Raw genomic sequence first — 18,072 nt, 5'->3', positions numbered from 1 at the left:
GGCTGAAGTGGTTAATCTTCATTGTCTAATATGCATCTGTATTGAAGTGGCCATCTATTTGTCCCACTGTTGGCCTATTGTGTCACAAGCTGTTTTTTCTTTGCATTTTACTGGGCGGTCTTCTTGAATTAAAATTAAGAATTTAAAAAAATGTACACGTAAGTACACAACATTTTTTTTTTTTGTGAAACCATCAGGAAGATGTGAAAAATGTTTTGTCTAAATATCGAATGTGGTTTTGGTCTATTTCATAGCTGACTTTCATATATATTTAATAGAACTGACATTTCCACAAGTTGATGTTTTTCATAGCACATCAGTTCAGCCACTGCTGCTTCAGGTAATCCTCTGTTCCTCACATGCTGTATTTTATTTGAATTAGTAGAAAAGTATCTTAATGCATTCATGCCAAGACATGTATTTCAATCAGTTTAAAAGCAAGCAGCTGCTTTTGTTAATTAGTTGGTTGCCTTGCCAATGCAAGTACGTATTGTTTATATCTGGACACTTGAAATGGCATATACTTATGTAATGTGTGCAAGAAAACACAAACTAATCCACATAACAAACATTTTCTTTATATTACCTCAATATTTAGAAACATTATAGCAAAGATGGCCCTGGGATATTTCACAATGTGGAACCCTAAATAGTATATGACGTATAGGACTCCTATTCTTACTATGAATATGAGTAAGTGTGAAGCCCCATACACAGATTTTCTGCTGATTTTTTTCTTCAGATTTACCAAAACTATTTAGTGCAAGGGCCTGCCTGATTGCACACAAATTGAAACTCATACGGTTTGACCTCAAATGATATGGTTTTGGTAAATCTGAAGGAAAAAAATCTATAAAAAATCTAATAGTGTGTATGGGGCTTTAACCTAAGTCAGAAGTATACATTGGTTAATCATTCCAGATTATGGCATGAATAAACAACCAACAGTGGCAAGCACACTGTTAATGAATTTAGGGGGACATTGCTAGGGCCGTGAAAGAACTGGGGCACTCTTGGGCACCCTGTGAGAAAATTATACAAATCCAGACCGTACTTGCTGCACTCATAGGCTACAGTCCCTGTCCCCATAAATGATCCATTCATTCATTATATAAACCTTGAGTCAAAGAATCTTTTTTTTTTTTTTTTTACAAAAGTTAAGAACTCCATTGCATATGTTTTATTATACACAGAATATGTACATGGAATCAGAAATTTGAGGCTACCTTAATGAATAACTTTATTAAAATAGATATAATACTTATTAACCAGCACCTGAAAAAATAAACAAATTGCTTAGGAGTATGTAGCATGCAGCACAGCTCACAGTTTACAGCATTTATGAATTTTAAACATACAACACAGCACATAGAGTACAGTGGTCAGAAATATTGAATATTTAGCCCAGAGTTCAGTGCCCTGGATGCATACAGCACAGTGTACAGACCACAGTGGGCAAGGGTGTGTAACAGTGGGCAACGGTCAGAGGTATATAAATATCCAGCACAGCATACAAATTGCAATGGTTAGGAGTACTCTCTGGTCTGAGAAATAATATAAATACTTGAATGACTACCGGTATATACTGCTCACAGGTTCATTTTGGAGACTCTGGGGGTGAGACCTCTGGCACTGCTTGCTCATTAAAAAGGCCTCCATGTCTACCTGTTAAATTTTTTAATTGTTTTACATTGTGAAGAGTTCAACAGAGGGAAATTGGAAAATGGAGACTGCAAGGAGGTGGGTGGGAGAAGAGTGGGAAATATAGAAGGGGGATCTCATGATTTTTATTCTCATTAGATAAACTGTAAGAAACAAACTATGTATGTGTGTGTCCATGTGCGTATGTATATATGCATGTGTGTGTTTATGCGTGTGCATGTATGTGTATGTGCATGTGTTTATATATGTGTGCATATGTGCATTTATATATATGTATGTTTATACATGTGTGTGTGTGTATGTGTCTATGTATATGTATATATATATATATATATATATATATATATATATATATATATATATATATATATATATATACAGTATATATGTGTGTGTGTGTATTATGTGTGTGAGTTTATATATGTGTATGTGTGTGTGTGTGTGCATACATGTGTGTTTACATGCTCAGACTGCATTTCAGAAGCATTTGACAACCGGTAAAAAGGCAATGTGTTGCCTCCTTCCCGCCTGTTTTAACCCTTTAAATTCATCATCACTATGCTGCAACTGCGTGCAATGCACACAGTCGCCTAGGGGTATACTTCAAGGGAAAAAGACTGACTGGAAAAAGATTGAGAAACACCGACATAGAGGAACTGATCTCTCCATTATCCTCCTGCAGCCATTGAATGCCTGTGGGAGGGAGAGGAGGAGAAGTGGGGGGAATGGAGAAATCGGTTCCTTTATATGCAGCCACCCACTTGCGACCGGGCCCTGTTGTGCCACCACCAAGCTCGGAGCAAAGGACCCTGTCGGGGGGGTCAGGGGGGCGCTTCACATTTTCTTGCATTGGGGCCCTGAAGGCTCTAGTTACGCCACTGACATCACCCATGTTTCCTGGTAATTTAGTTGCCCTTTTCTGCATTCCAGATAAAAGTTTGTGAACTAATCCCAGAAAGAGAACTGCATGTTTAACATGAGACTACTGGAGATGAGATGATGTATAGCAGTAAATTACTTTCTCTCTTTTTTTTCCTCTCTATCTTTAAAATGTATGCTTCTTTTAACCACTTGCCGACCGGACCATTTTGCTGGTCAAAGACCAGACCACTTTTTGCGATTCGGCACTGCGTCGCTTTAACTGACAATTGCGCGGTCGTGCAACGTGGCTCCCAAACAAAATTGACGTCCTTTTTTTTCCACAAATAGAGCTTTCTTTTGGTGGTATTTGATCACCCCTGCGGTTTTTATTTTTTGCGCTATAAACAAAAATAGAGTGACAATTTGGAAAAAAACGCATTATTTTTTACTTTTTGTTATAATAAATATCCCCCAAAAATATATAAAAAAACATTTTTTCCCTCAGTTTAGGCCGATACGTATTCTTCCACATATTTTTGGTAAAAAAAATCGCAATAAGCGATTATTGATTGGTTTGCGCAAAAGTTATAGCATTTACAAAATAGGGATAGTTTTATAGCATTTTTATTTTATTTTATTTTTTTACTAGTAATGGCGGCGATCACCGATTTTTATTGTGACTGCGACAATGTGGGGGACCCATCGGACATTTTTGACACAATTTTGGGACCATTGTCATTTATACAGTAATCACTGCTATATAAATGCAGTGATTCCTGTGTAAATGACACTGGCAGTGAAGGGGTTAACCAGTGGGTGGCAGTGTAGGGGTTAAGTGTTCCTAGGGGTGTGTTACTAACTGTGGGGGGGTTGGGCTTTCATTTAGTGAACACTGATCTCTGCTCCAATCACATGGAGCAGAGATCAGCGTCACTAGTTGCTAGGCAGAATGGAGAAATGCTGTTTACTCGGCATTTCCTCCATTCGGCCGCTCCGTGAGACGATCGCGGGGATGCCCGCGGCAATCGAGTCCGCGGGTCCCGTGACCGGACTCATGGGGTCCCGACCAGCGTGGGAGCGCGCCGCCGGCGGCACGCTCCTGATGGCAGGGCGGCATTGAATATTGGACGTACCTGTACGCCAATATGCCTGCCCATGCCATTCTGTCGACGTACATCGTCGTGCGCTGGTCGGGAAGTGGTTAATATAGAAATATATCTGTCTGGCTTTAGAAGCTGCTGACTGGTATTAAAACTGAACTCCAGGAATATCGCAACTTTGTAAAATGTGTCGGATTAGTATGGGTTAAGTTTAATAAAATGCATGCCACCTCGTGGACCTATTTTTTTTATTTGCTAAGTGCTGGGAGTACTACAGTCACTATACTTCTGGCACACCAACGCTGGACCTTCTGGTCTCAGCTCCAGCAGCTGCAGAGTCACATGCAGCTGCTCTGCCCACCCTCCTGCCTAATCACAGAATGCTCTATATTATGTGAATCCATTCATAAAATAAAAGCCTTCACTGTGAATGGCTAGTGGAGGTGAAATGCAGGCAGTGCTGCTGCTGTATGAGAAAGCAGTGTCTCTGCTGTCAGAGTGCTGAGAGTAGAGTGATCTGCTCTAATTTTACCATTTTAAATTATACGTTGCATGTATATTTACCCCATAAATGCATAACTTTACATTCACCAATATTGAAAATGATTTACCAGTTCCAGTTGATACCCCAGTTTTTTTTGTTTAGGTCTTCCGCTTTAAAGCAGAACTAAACTGCATCTGAGCACCACAAACTGAAAATTTAATTAATTTTTAATGTTTAAAGCAAACTCACCCATCCATCTATGTCTTCATTCTTTATATTGTTGAGAAATTACTTTGAAAAACACTCCCTAACATTTCTGGCTGCAGCCATCTTGAGTCAGGGCAGATAAATTAATGTAGTTCTGGAATCAATTAGTGGGCTATGCCTGCACTGCAAGGGTTGATTGCTTGTTTGACTAGGACAGAAGAGAAACAGTTTTATTTATCTTATTCTCCACTCCCCCCAGCATCGGCGGTGGACTGTCCCTCAGCTCAACAATCCAAAGCAGGGTTATAGTCCCTACATTTGTCTTTATGATGTCAGGACCCCAATTTTGCTCAGTTGCTTGGAGTTTGCATTAAGGTATAAGTAAATAATTTGATTACTGGGGTTTTAGGTTAAAAGTGAAAAATTATTAATATTAAAGTGAGAATTTCTGAAGATTTTTTGAGTAACTTTTCTTAAACATCAAATTGTGAATTTGGAAACATCAATAAGAGAATTGTTATAAACAAATATGCAGGAAAGATAATTTTATTTAATTACCATTTGTCAAAGATGTGATTTTCCTTATTATTTCTAAATAAAAGGACTTAGTTGGTTAGAAAGAGAAGCTCTGCTTTTTTGCCTCCTCTCCCCCTCCGCTGCTACATTTGGCACCTTTCTGGGGGGGGGGTGAGGAGCAGGTACCTGGTTTTGACAGGTACCCACCCCCACTTCCGGATGACCTCTCCATGGCCAAGTCAGACGGAAAGTTCAGCCTCCCTCCTCCTTCCCCCGCTGCAGAGTCATTCACAAAGTGCTACACATGCAAATTAGGGAACCGGCTGTGAAGCCGCAAGGTTTCACTGACGATTTCCCATAGTAGAGATGGCGGCGGCAGCACCCGACAGCCGATTGAAAGAAATGGCTGGGGTGAAGACACCGCTGGATTCGTGGACAGCTAAGTCTCCTAATAGTAAAAGTCAGCAGCTATAGTATTTGTATTTTTATGAAAGAGCTCCGCTTTAAATAAATATTTAAACTTTTATTTAATTTCCAGCTAAGCCATGGAGGGGTCAAAGAGAGCACCATTGTTGGGCTGTATTTAGAGCACCATTTGCCTTTAATTTAGGCTTGCACTGTAATCATAGCGCATAACTGCAACCCATGATTGATTTAAGTAGTCTGTATGATTTGGACGAAATGCAATAGGATGTGCAAGCCCTGCAGTACTTTGACTTGGACTGCATTAAAAACACCCTACTTTAAAGTTTTTCATTTTTGGCATCACCTAAGACAACCTAACGTTTTGGGGTTTGGTATATAAGCAAATAGGCTGTTCATTTTTAAAAGGAATTTCCCATAATTTAGTTCATGAGGAGAAGCTATGCTGACTTCTGTCATTCAGTTTTTTTTTCCCTTGCACTTGATTGTGTATTCTTTGCAAAATGACTTTTTAACACATTCACTAAGCTTATGGTAAATTCCCCTGCAATGTGATATTTTCCTTGCAAAGTGAACAGCCTATTTGCTTTTAGTAAATCAACGCCATAGGCAAGCCATAGATGAATCCATTTTCTTCTCTTGTTACCCCCATCAACAAAGGCAGTCAACCAGCCTGCCCATACATTGATTGAACGTAGTCTGGTCCCTGCTGAACCGGCTACATTTCGACTCATGTATGGTTGGATTTAAGCTCTAAATGCTAAGAGAACTGCAATATCATATTTGTGTAGAAACAGTTTATAGCCAGTTGCATTTTACAGAGAGATGATCTGCGGTACCCTTGAAAACAAATGTGATTTTTGTTAATATATATTATGTATATACATAGAAAGCAAGGCATTGAAATATACCTACTCTTTAGTTGCTCACTGTTATGCCCTGTACACACGGTCGGAACTTTCTGATGACAAAATCCGTCTGATTTTTTCAGACGGATTTTGGCCCAAACTTATCTTGCATACACACGGTCTCACAAAGTTCTGGGAAAATCCGATCGTCTGAATGCGGTGACGTAGAATACGTACGACAGGACTATAAACGGGCCAGTAGCCAATAGCTTTCTTCTCATAATTTATTCTGAGCACTTTGTCTGTCGGAATTGTCTACACACGATCGGAATTTAAATGATCGGATTTTGTTGTCGGAAAATTTTAGATCCAGCTCTCAAACTTTGTGTGTTTAAAATTCCGATGGAAAAAGTCTGATTGAGACCACACACGATCGGATTTTCCGACAACCCGATCTGATTGCACATTTTCCGTCGGAAAGTCCGACCATGTGTACAGGGCATTAATGTTTTTTTTTCTATAATAAATGAAGGCCAATGTCTCTCCATGCTTCTTTATTCCTGCACATTCTTCTATGCCATTCTTTTGCTGTCAGGTTATCCTAGTCAGAAGTGTTACACTCCTAATTCAGATCACAGGGTTTTTTTTTATACAAACCAAATTTGTGCAATGGGTTAAATGAGGCATAAACAGTCAATAAAGTTTTAATTACAAAAGCATTTTAATTCTTCTCCCTTTTAACTTGCATGCACTATTGATTATACATTCGTTAGAACATAATCGGGCATTTGGACTTTAGTGTGCCCGGGGTGTTTTATCCAAGACATCAAAGCCCTTCTGTAAGTCCTAAGAACAAAGGCTTAATAGTTTGAAGCCTGTCCAACATCAGTCTGTACCAGCTAGCCATGTGTCTTACCTTTCAAGGCATGGATTAACCTTCATGCAAGCTGAGAGAACTCTTTCTAGTCAAATAAGCGAAATAACTATCACTACAAAATGACATAAGAGGATGCTAAGATTAGTTTATGTCATGTTCTTAGGAAATCTATTGGTTAAATGTAAGAGTGCATAAAATACGATTTAGATCTGTTAACTTATTATACAGAATATTCTTGTAGTTTTCTTTGTTAGCCTGATTATAAAGTGATCTAAGGAACAATACAATAACAGATGATTTCCCCCAAAAAGTATCTCTGACATAGATCTAAACCTTAACAGGATGGCATTTAGTTTACTAAAGTACTGTGCATCATAAACAATTTCCTTTTCTTTCTTTTGTTTGTAAAATATTGTTTTCACATCTACTTTGATAGCCACATAAAGTTAACAAATTATTATCTTCTTTGTAAGTTAGTAGCAGGGCCAGGACAAGTGGTGGGCAGGAGGGACGGCTGCCACAGGCGCAGCTGTTTACTGTAGGGATGGGGGTGCCGTATTGTAAGCTCATTGTGTTACGAGGCTGGCAGGAGTAGTGACAGCGGCATTACTCCTCCTGGCAGCCCAGAGCTGGAAGCGGCAGGGAGAAGGGGAGAGAGCCTAATGGAGGTGCAGGTGGTGCTGTCTCGCTCTCTCCTCCTTTCCTCCTTTCTCAAGATCAACAGGAGTGCTACACTGGCAGACAGGAAGGAGCTGGACAGAGAGAGAGCACAGCCTATACAGCAGAGTTCTAGAAGAGGCCAGGAGAAGAGGAGAGAGCTCTCTTCCTCCATCTCCCCCTTTATCAGTGCCGCACTCCTGTATTCCTATACACACAGCTGCCAGCTTCTGAATACAGGAGTGCTGTCAGATAGGACTTTGTAGGGTTTGTTTACCCGCACCTTTCTTCTGTTATCTTATACCCCCAGGCCAGCTCCTCCCCACACAAGCAGCAGAAATTGTGGGTAAGGGGGCGAGCAAGCAAACTCTGCAAAGTCCTGATCTATCAATGCACCTGTACTAATAAGCCAGCAACACTGTCCCCAGTACTGACCTAATCTGACAACAGCCTTTGGAGATCACTGCTATGAATGGCTTTGATTATCTTCAGACCCATTCATTATGTATGAATGGGTTCAAATGTTAAACAAAGCCATTCACATGAATGTGGAAAGCTGAAGTGAGGACAATGGCGACTCACAACTGTACTCATTCCCAAGATCAGAACTAATGAATAAATCCATTGATACATGTAGAAAAAAAGGAATTATAAAAAACATAAAATAACTTTTTTGATCTTTAGGATACATTCACACCAGCGGCTACATTAGAATCCAGCGGTTGGTGTAGAATAACAGCAGTGCTAATGCGCCAATTGCAGTGGATCACACTGTTCACTCAGGTTTCCTCCCACACTGCAAAGATTTTCTGGCAGGCTAATTGTCAAAATTGGCCCTAGTATGTGTATGAGTGTAAGTTAGGGACCTTAGGGTGTAAGCTCCTTGAGGGCAGGGACTGATGTGAATGTACAATATACTGTATAAGTAAAGCACTGTATAAAAATTGTCAGCGCTATATAAATACCTGTAATAAATAAATAAATAAATAATAAAATATACTGCAGGGGTAATGAATTAAAATTCAAGGAGGTCCGGTCGCCAAAATTTTCTTTGGGCGGAGGTCCGAATCTCAAGTTTGTGCTATGACTCAGAAAGATTGTAGTCACTGTATATCTATCAAAAACATGAGAAATGTACAATTTCCTTAGCATTTCAACAATATTTATTGTCAAGTTTCAGTTACAATATTAAACATGTGGATAGTTGGAACTAGGATAGCTTTAGGCTCGGTTCACACAGGGGGCGACGCGCCGCGACCTGACAAGTCACCCCCGTTCTGTACTACGGAACCGTTCTAAGAGGAGCGACTCGAGTCGCTCCGACTTAGAAAAAAGGTTCCTGTACTACTTTTGGGTGACCTCGGGCGACTTGCATTGACTTCTATACAGAAGTTGTTTGCAAGTCGCCGCTGAGGTCGCGGCAGGTCGCGGAGCGGCAAGTCGTGTCGCCCCCTGTGTGAACCGAGCCTTACATTTGCTCTTGTCTTTGTATGGAAAACAAACAACTATTTTTAACAAAAACAATATGGAAACAAATCAATAACTCTTTAATAAAACATAAAAAGAACATCCATTTTTCAAGTAAAAGAAATAAGCACTTTCTGACTTTATTTCAATTTTTTACCACCCAAAAACCTGTCTAGTGAGAAAAATGGGCTTTTGATTGTCCTGCCAGTAGTTTGAATCTTGGCTTAAATTGAGTTACTGCCATTCTCATGCACATATGTAGGTGCTCATTGGTGAGCCTGGAACGATACTTTGTTTTAATAATGTTCATAGTGGAGAAAGCTGACTCACAGCTGTACGTAGATCCAAACATGGTCAAGGTGTGTAGTGCTACCTTGATTAGACAAGGGAAATTAGTCTCAGGCACAGTCTGTAGCCAGAAGTTAGCCGGATCAGTTCCTTCAAAGTGCTCTCTTAGGCTGCTTTCACACTGGGGCGGGAGCAGCGTCGGCGGTAAACCGTAGTTTTAGCGGCGGTGTGCGGGCGCTAGCGGGGTTGTTTTAACCCCCGCTAGCGGCCGAAAAGGGGTTAAACCCGCCCGCAAAGCGCCGCTGCAGCGGCGCTTTCCCGGCGGTATTGCCGCGGTGTCCCATTGATTTCAATGGGTAGGAGCGGTATAGGAGCGGTGAATACACCGCTCCTTCACCGCTGCAAAGATGCGGCTAGCAGGACTTTTTTCACCGTCCTGCCAGCGCATCGCTCCAGTGTGAAAGCCCTCCGGCTTTCACACTGGAGTTAAAGGGGCCGGTTTTTTTCAGGCGTTACACAGGCGCTATTTTTAGCGATGTAACGCCTGAATACCGCCCCAGTGTGAAAGCAGCCTTAGTGCAACATTTGTTTGCAGGTCAATCATTTCTGTCTGTAGAGATCCCTTATGTGCCCACTTGAAGATCTGCATCACCTCCTTTGAAAACACTCTGACATCTTTAAAGAGGAGCTGCACCTAAAAAAAAAAATATTAAAAGCCAGCAGATACTAATATTGCAGCTGCTGACTTTTAATAAAATCACACTTACCTGTCCCAGGTTCCAGCGATGTCGGCGGCAGATGACGAGCGATCGCTCGTCTCGCTGCTGCCACCGCCGCCATCCTCTGTCAGGGAATCGGGAAGTGAAGCATGACGGCTTCACTGCCCGGTTCCCTACTGCGCATGCACGAGTCGCGCTGCGCGTCTCTTATGGTCCCCCGCTGTGTCTCTGGGAACTGTGTGTTTCCCCAGAACACAACGGGGGGGGGGGGGGGGCGGAGCATCTGCGGGGGTCTGCGGCGGTCTGGCCGGAAGTGGGTGCAGTTACCTGGATTATCCAGGTAACTGCACCCCCCTCCCCCCTGAAAGGTGCCGATTGTGGCACCGGAGGGGGGGAGGGATAAGATTAGCGGAACTTCCCCTTTAGGGTGAAGAACCGCTTTAATGAGGAATGGATTGTGAATGAACAGGAGGATCTGATGTCCAAGACTGAAGCTATCAAACTGAAGTTTCCAATGAGTTTATTTATGAAGTCAACAAAAGGAGAAACATCTCTCTTTCCTTGAATCTGTTCTTTCACCTTTGTGAAATGCAAGCACTCTCCTTGCAGATCTTCCTTGAACAAATCCAGTTTTCTCTGGAAGGAGCGGACAGTGGTCATCAAATCACAGATGGAATTGTTCTTGCCCTGGAGCTTTAAATTGAGTTCGTTAAGGTGTGATGTTATGTCCACTAGGAAAGCGATATTATCCATTGTGCTCTCATCTTGTAAAAACAGTGAAAACTGTCTTGCTTTCTGACTTTTGAGTTGCACTAAGAAAGCTGCTACTTCAGTTCGAATGGACCAAAAGCGTTCCAATACATTGCCTTTACTTAGCCATCTAACATTGTTGTGAAGTAAAAGGTCATTTGCATTTGCCTCAACTTCTTTAAGAAACTCTCTTAGTAAACGATGTTGATGGGATGAGGATACCCTGAGGAAGTTGATGAGTTTCATCATTGTGTCCATGATTTCTGCAAACTTGACCGATAGAATGGCACACAGGACAGTCTGGTGAATAATGCAGTGGTAAGAAATAAGGTCAGGGTTGTCCTCTTTCAGTCGTGCCACAGCTCCTCTCTCCTTTCCTACCATGGCGGGGGCACCATCTGTGGTAACCGAGACCACTTTTTTAAGATCTATCTTCCTCTTTCTCAGAATCTCCTTAATAGTCTCATATATGTCTTGTCCTCTTGTGTGTGTCTCAAGTGGTGTTACGCCTAACAGGTCCTCACAAAGTTATTTTGTTTCTTTGTGAAAAAATCTTACATACACCAAAAGCTGGGCATTATCAGTTATATCCATTGATTCATCAATGGCTAAAGAAATGCATACTGCACTCTGAATCGCTGCATCAAGTTGTCCCAAAACATCCTCTATTAATATTTCAGTCTTTTTTGTTGCCGTTGACGCTGACAGTGGGATCTGGTTGATTTTTCCACACAGCTCATCTTTTTGTTTACCCTCAAGTAAAGTTTTAGCAACAGCATTCAAACACTCCTTTACAAATGTACCATCAGTAAATTGTCTTTTGTGTTGCCCCAAAATCCATGCTACTTCAAGTGAACATTCATTTGCACGCTGCTGGGCTGTAAATGAATGTGAGAGGACTTTGGTAGATCTGTCATACTGGGCTTACAGTTCCGTTATTTTACGTGCCCTCACCTCAGAATGCTGTGGATATGTTTGCGCAAACGAACTGTGTTTTGTTTCGTAGTGACGCTTCACATTGCTACTTTTTATTAACGCAACGGTTTCGCAACAAATGAGACAAACCGGTTTTAAACTTCCCACAGGAAGAATGAACATATATTGGTCTGTCCATTAATCTTTGAAGACTCGGTTTTCAGTGTCTACCTTCCTTTTCTTGGCACAAGCCATGCTCTCTGTCACTTTTGCTACGGTTTCCTCCACACACTTTGGTAATATTCTGTAAATGTAAATGTCCCCATTAGTTTTCCCCCTTACATCAGTTGCCCCTATTAAAGTAATTCATTACATTGGGTGCCCCATCAGACTACCTCCAAAAATCAGTTGCCAAAGGCAGAGTACTCTCTTACATCAGGTATTCTTGTCAGAGTGCCCACTTACATCAGGTTTCTGCAATGGAAAGCCCCCTTACAGCTGGTGTTTCCCATCAGTGTGCCCCCTTATATAATTTGTCACCATCAGAGTGCCCCATTATATAAAGGTGCCCCCTTACATTAGGTGTCACCATAAGTGTGCCTCCTTACATCAGGTGTTCCCACCAGATCAGGTGTGCCCATCATAGTGCACTTTAAATTAGGTGTGTTCTTCACAGTGCCACTTTACATCAATTGTCCCCATCACAGTACTCTTACATCAGGTGTCTCCATCACAGTGCCCCTTTACATCAGGTGTCTCCATCACAGTGCCCCTTTACATCAGGTGTCCCCATCACAGTGCCCCTTTAAATCAGGTGTCCCCATCACAGTGCCCCTTTAAATCAGGTGTCCCCATCACAGTGCCCCTTTAAATCAGGTGTCCCCATCACAGTGCCCCTTTACATCAGGTGTCCCCATCACAGTGCCCCTTTACATCAGGTGTCCCCATCACAGTGCCCCTTTACATCAGGTGTCCCCATCACAGTGCCCCTTTACATCAGATGTCCCCATCAGAGTCACCCTTAACATAAAATGTGCACATAAAGGTGTCCCTTAACATAAAATCAGGGTCACGCTGATGGGTACATTTTATGTTAAGGGTCACGCTGATGGCCACATTTTATATTTAGGGGCACTCTGATGGACACAACAAAACGTGCCCCTTAACTTAAAATTTGCCCATCAGAGTGCCCCTTTAATATAAAATGTACCCATCAGTGTTGCTCTTAAAATAAAATATGCCCATCAGCGTGCCCCCATCACAGTGCGCCTTTAAATCGGGTGTCTCCATCACAGTGCCCCTTTACATCAGGTGTCCCCATCACAGTGCCCCTTTAAATCAGGTGTCCCCATCACAGTGCCCCTTTACATCAGGTGTCCCCATCACAGTGCCCCTTTACATCAGGTGTCCCCATCACAGTGCCCCTTTAAATCAGGTGCCCCCATCACAGTGCGTCTTTAAATCGGGTGCCCCATCACAGTGCCCCTTTACATCAGGCATTCCTGTCAGAGTGTCCCCTTACATCAGATGTCCCCATCACAGTCCCCCTTAACATAAACTGTGCACATCAGGGTGCCCCTTAACATAAAATAAGGGTCATGCTGATGGGCACATTTTATATTAAGGGGCACTCTGATGGACACAACAAAACGCGCCCCTTAACTTAAAATTTGCCCATCAGAGTGCCCCTTTTAATATAAAATGTACCCATCAGTGTTGCTCTTAAAATAAAATATGCCCATTAGCATGCCCCTTAACATGAAATAAGGGTCACACTGATGGCCGCCTATTATGTTAGGAGGCTCTCTGATGGACAAATTTTATTTTAAGGGGCATGCTGATAGGTTCATTATTAACCACTTGCTTACTGGGCACTTAAACCCCCCTCAGTCCCAGACCAATTTTCAGCTTTCAGCGCTGATGCACTTTGAATGACAATTGCGCGGGCATACAACACTGTACCCAAATGAAATTTTTATCATTTTTTTCCCACAAATAGAGCTTTCTTTTGGTGGTATTTAGTTACAGCTGGGAGTTTTATTTTTTGCTAAACAAACAAAAAAAGATGCAAAAAAAAAAAAATCATGTTTTAATAGTTTGTTATAAAATTTTGCAAACGGGTCATTTTTCTCCTTCATTGAAGTGCGCTGATTAGGCGGTACTGATAGGCTGCACTGGTGGGCACTGATGGGCTGCATTGGTGGGCACTGATAGGCTGCATTGGTGGGCACTGATAGGCTGCATTGGTGGGCACTGATAGGCATAGTTAAGGCGGCACTAATAGGCACAGATAAGGTGGCACCGATGGGCACAGATAAGGCGGCACTGATGGGCAAAGATGGGCACAGATAAGATGGCACGGATGGGTGGCACGGATAAGTGGCACGGATGGGTGGCACGGATGGGCACTGATAGGTACCACAGATAGATGGGACTGATGGGCACTGATAGGTGGCACTGATAGGTGGCTCTGATAGGTGGCACTGCTGGGCACTGATGGGCGGCACTGCTGGGCACTGATGGGCGGCACTGCTGGGCACTGATGGGCGGCACTGGGGTGCAGCACCTTTGAGGCAGATTGTGGGCACTGTGGGTGGCACTGTGGGGTGGCACTGTGGGTGGCACTTTGGGTGGCACTGTGGGTGGCACTTTGGGTGGCACTGTGGGTGGCACTGTGGCCACATTGCTTTTACTTTTACTTCAGGATGGCACTGCGGGAGGCAGGTGGGCACTGGCAGGTGGCAGGTGGTCCCTTGTATTGATGGCCGTGATCGGGACTGATGTCCCGATCACGGCCGCCGGTGATCGGCTTTTTTATAATAATAGCCGATTACCGGCTCCGTTCTATCACATGATCAGCTGTCATTGGCTGACAGCTGATCACGTGATAAGGGGTCGGGATCGACCCCTTGCACGGATCGGTGATCAGGCGAGTCTCATGGACTCGCCGATCACAGGGCGCGCAGGCCGCTCGTACACGGGACGACGTCAATAGACGTAGTCCCGGAAATGTAGGTCCGCGCTAATGCCGTCATTTGGCAATAGCGCGGATCCCAAGTGGTTAATATGCACAATGCTGGGCTTTTTTTGTAAGGAGCACATGGGTATATTTTTTATGTGCACACTGATGGGCATGTTTTGTTGAGGTGCCCCTTAACAAAATATGCCCATCGGTGTGCACAATAAAAATATACCTATCAGCGTGCCCCTTAACATAAAATAAGGGTCACGCTGATGGGCACCTTTTATGTTAAGGGGTACTCCGATGGACAAATTTTATTTTGCGGGGCACGCTGATGGGTATATTTTTAATGTGCCCAGCATTGTGCATATTAATAATATACCTATCAGTGTGCCCCTTAAAATATGCCCAACAGTGTGCACAATAAAAACGAATGAATTATCCATAATGTGCCCACATACCTTTACTGCAGGAGCGAGGGCACAACTGAAACTGCCTGGCAAGGAGAGCCAGGACCCGGGAATAGGGAACCGCGGGCAGCAGGGGGGGGCGGGGCGCGCATGTGACGTCACACCCCTACTGCCCATGAGCGTGTGTCTCTCTTCAGCTTCGAGAGACGCGGCCAGGAGTAGGGGGCGGGCGCATTGCGCGCAGCGTTACTGGTTGCAGGGGAAACCCGCGGTCCCAGCAAACCAGTGATTGCTTCAATTTAGTCGTATGCTGGCAGCACGGCGGTCTGGGCAGAAGCTCAGTTTGGTCCGGACTCGGACTGCGGGCCGCCATTTAATGACGGCTGATATACTGGATACTGATCATTTGTTTACAACTGAATTTAGTAGTGCATGCTGATGAACAAAAAAATTACAATCTGCACTGGTTCTTTCTGATTAGCAAATTACATCAGTTGTCAAAGGGCTAGTTCACCTTTATATAATATCTGTAAAGGTGACCTAACACCAGTACCCCTCCCCACCCCACCCTCGTACTTACCTCCTGCGATCCTGAGATATCAGGATTCCCGCAAGCCACTCCACAGGTCCAGGGATTTTAAATATTTGCTGCTTTCTCTCAGGAAAACAAAGAAGATACCAAATAGATATCAACAGGTCAGACTTTTAAGGCATGGAAGCAAATAGGAAAGTAAAAAAAATATATATATTTTCTTGAAAAATGCAATATCATAACAGTGTTCAAAACAATATAAAAATCATATGAAATGATATCATTTGTACATTGAGCCCTTGTGTGTTGCATTCTACGCGTTTTGCCGTTAAGGCTTCCTCAGGACACGGAAAAAGGTTCAAAGACGTAGCAAGAGAGAACAACAATAAATCTCACTATCTTCAAATGAGCTGCGCCTCAAGTACAAATGTTGTAGAAACCAGGACAGGTCAACCACACTGTGATAGAGTGGACAGCAAGTGGCACATTCTGATGAATACAAACAGAAATTGATAGTTGCTTATAGCAGGGGCAGGAAAGAAGTCTCAGTCAGTAAATTACCATCAATGGGCACGGCCAATAGAGGACATAATCCCATCCACATAAAGCTTAGTAGATGCTGGTGACACACATTATGGCCAAACAGCATATAAAGATATAAAGGTAAAGACTAAAGGTAAAAGTATTTTTATGGAGACAATGAACGCATACCCCTGGGAGACAGCCCAATTTCTACTTTCCTATTTGCTTCCATGCCTTAAAAGTCCGACCTGTTGATATCTATTTGGTATCTTCTTTGTTTTTCCTTGATACATTACGGATGTGGCTTTGTGGGTGCTCCCCCCTTCCTATTTCTCATGCTACTTTCTCTCCTCTCTGTCCATCATTGTTAGAATAGACCAGACGTATTCCGATCCATCCATATGGCAGTGCTGACCAATTTGAATCCGTCTGGTCCATCCTTACAACGCTGGACGGAGAGAAGAAAAAGCAGTGGGTATTTCAAATCCCTGGACCTATGGAGCAGCTTGCAGGCAACCCTGATAGCTCAGGATCTCAGGAGGTAAATACAGCAAGGACTGGAAGTGGGGGGGGGAGGTCGTGAGGAGTCTCGTGCTAGGTCACCATTACAGTTTTTTTTCTGTAAAGGTGACCCAACTCTTTAAGGCTTGCCTGCATGTAGCAGATAAAAGTGAGAGTTAGAATTTCTTATCTCTCTCAGAAAAAATGAAGTCAAGCATCAACATGACATCCAGGCATCTAACAATTGTAGAAGAAAAGGTCAGCAAGGACAGCTGAATTATGAAAGATGTAATTTAATACAAGCATAATATTAAGAGTCATGTGATTGACCATACCGGACACCAGATTAAAAAAAAAAAAAAACTCTTCTCCTTCCCAGATTTTTAAGTATTAGACACTTTTTAATTTTTAAGAACGAGAGGACAGTACCAGTACTGTTATTCATATCAATGTCTGTCCATTACTGGTATTGTTTTGGTTTTCCCTGAAATAAGCCATCTTTGTGGACTAAGAATACATTTTATAGCAAAGCAAGTTAATCTGGGATATGGACAGCCCTGCAGGAAAAGTTACACTGATGTAGCAGATTAAAGGAAACCAAAATTTGAAAGGAATATGGAGGCTGCCATTAACTACCTCTCATTCTGCAAATACAACTCTGTAGCATTTAGGATCTGCTTAACGCTGAGGAAGAAGTGGACCTGTGGCATCATCAGACGAGACTAAAAGATTGCTGGAAAAAAGGTAAGTATTGAAATTGTTTTTTTACCTTTCAATATTTTTATTCAAGTTTTCAACTTTGAAGTAACAATCTCAGTAATTGACATCATTAAGACACAGAGAAACAGAAGTCTGATAACAATATAACTCCTATTGCATAACAGTACCCATATGATGACAAACAAAAAGAAAAAAAGGGAGTCTGTCCGCATATGCATGGCTTAAAAAATAGCCCAAAGAATAATTAAATCAACACATACCAACATCATGTATTTATCCTGCTCTATATGAGAGCGGTATGGCAAGTACTAGAGCCCCGCCCCCCCGCCCTCAATTCCCCTTCCGGTACTCTAATCAGTATATCCTAATAACCGTACCGTATTCACTGGCACATATGCGGCCCAAAATAAAGAGCCCCCCCAGTAGAGAGGGAAAGATGAAATAAGATAGCTGTCATAGACTGAGATGAGTGAAAAGAGTAGAGAGAGGAAAGAGAAGAAGAAGGATAGAAGAGATAGAAGAGATAGAAGAGAGGATGCACCCCAGCTCCAGGAGGGCCCCCAACCCTAGCGGGCTAGGTAAACCCATTAGGCTGTAACCAAATCCCTGATCCACGGGCCCCACACTCTGTTGAACCAAGCCAGTCTATCA

At 42.7% G+C, this 18,072-nt stretch overlaps 1 protein-coding gene across 1 annotated transcript in view; it reads left to right on the top strand.

Moving 5' to 3' along the window:
* Positions 1-18,072, top strand: part of WIF1 (Wnt inhibitory factor 1) — a 153,293-nt gene that overhangs the window by 27,056 nt on the left and 108,165 nt on the right. The window lies entirely within an intron of this gene.

This window comes from Lithobates pipiens, unplaced genomic scaffold, assembly GCF_037356315.1.
Source record: "Lithobates pipiens isolate NorthernLeopardFrog02 unplaced genomic scaffold, aLitPip1_a1.2 Scaffold_8, whole genome shotgun sequence".
In the NCBI taxonomy this organism is placed as follows: Eukaryota; Metazoa; Chordata; class Amphibia; order Anura; family Ranidae; genus Lithobates; species Lithobates pipiens.
Note: the sequence above shows the minus strand (reverse complement) of the source record. Positions and strands in the feature narration are given on the sequence as shown.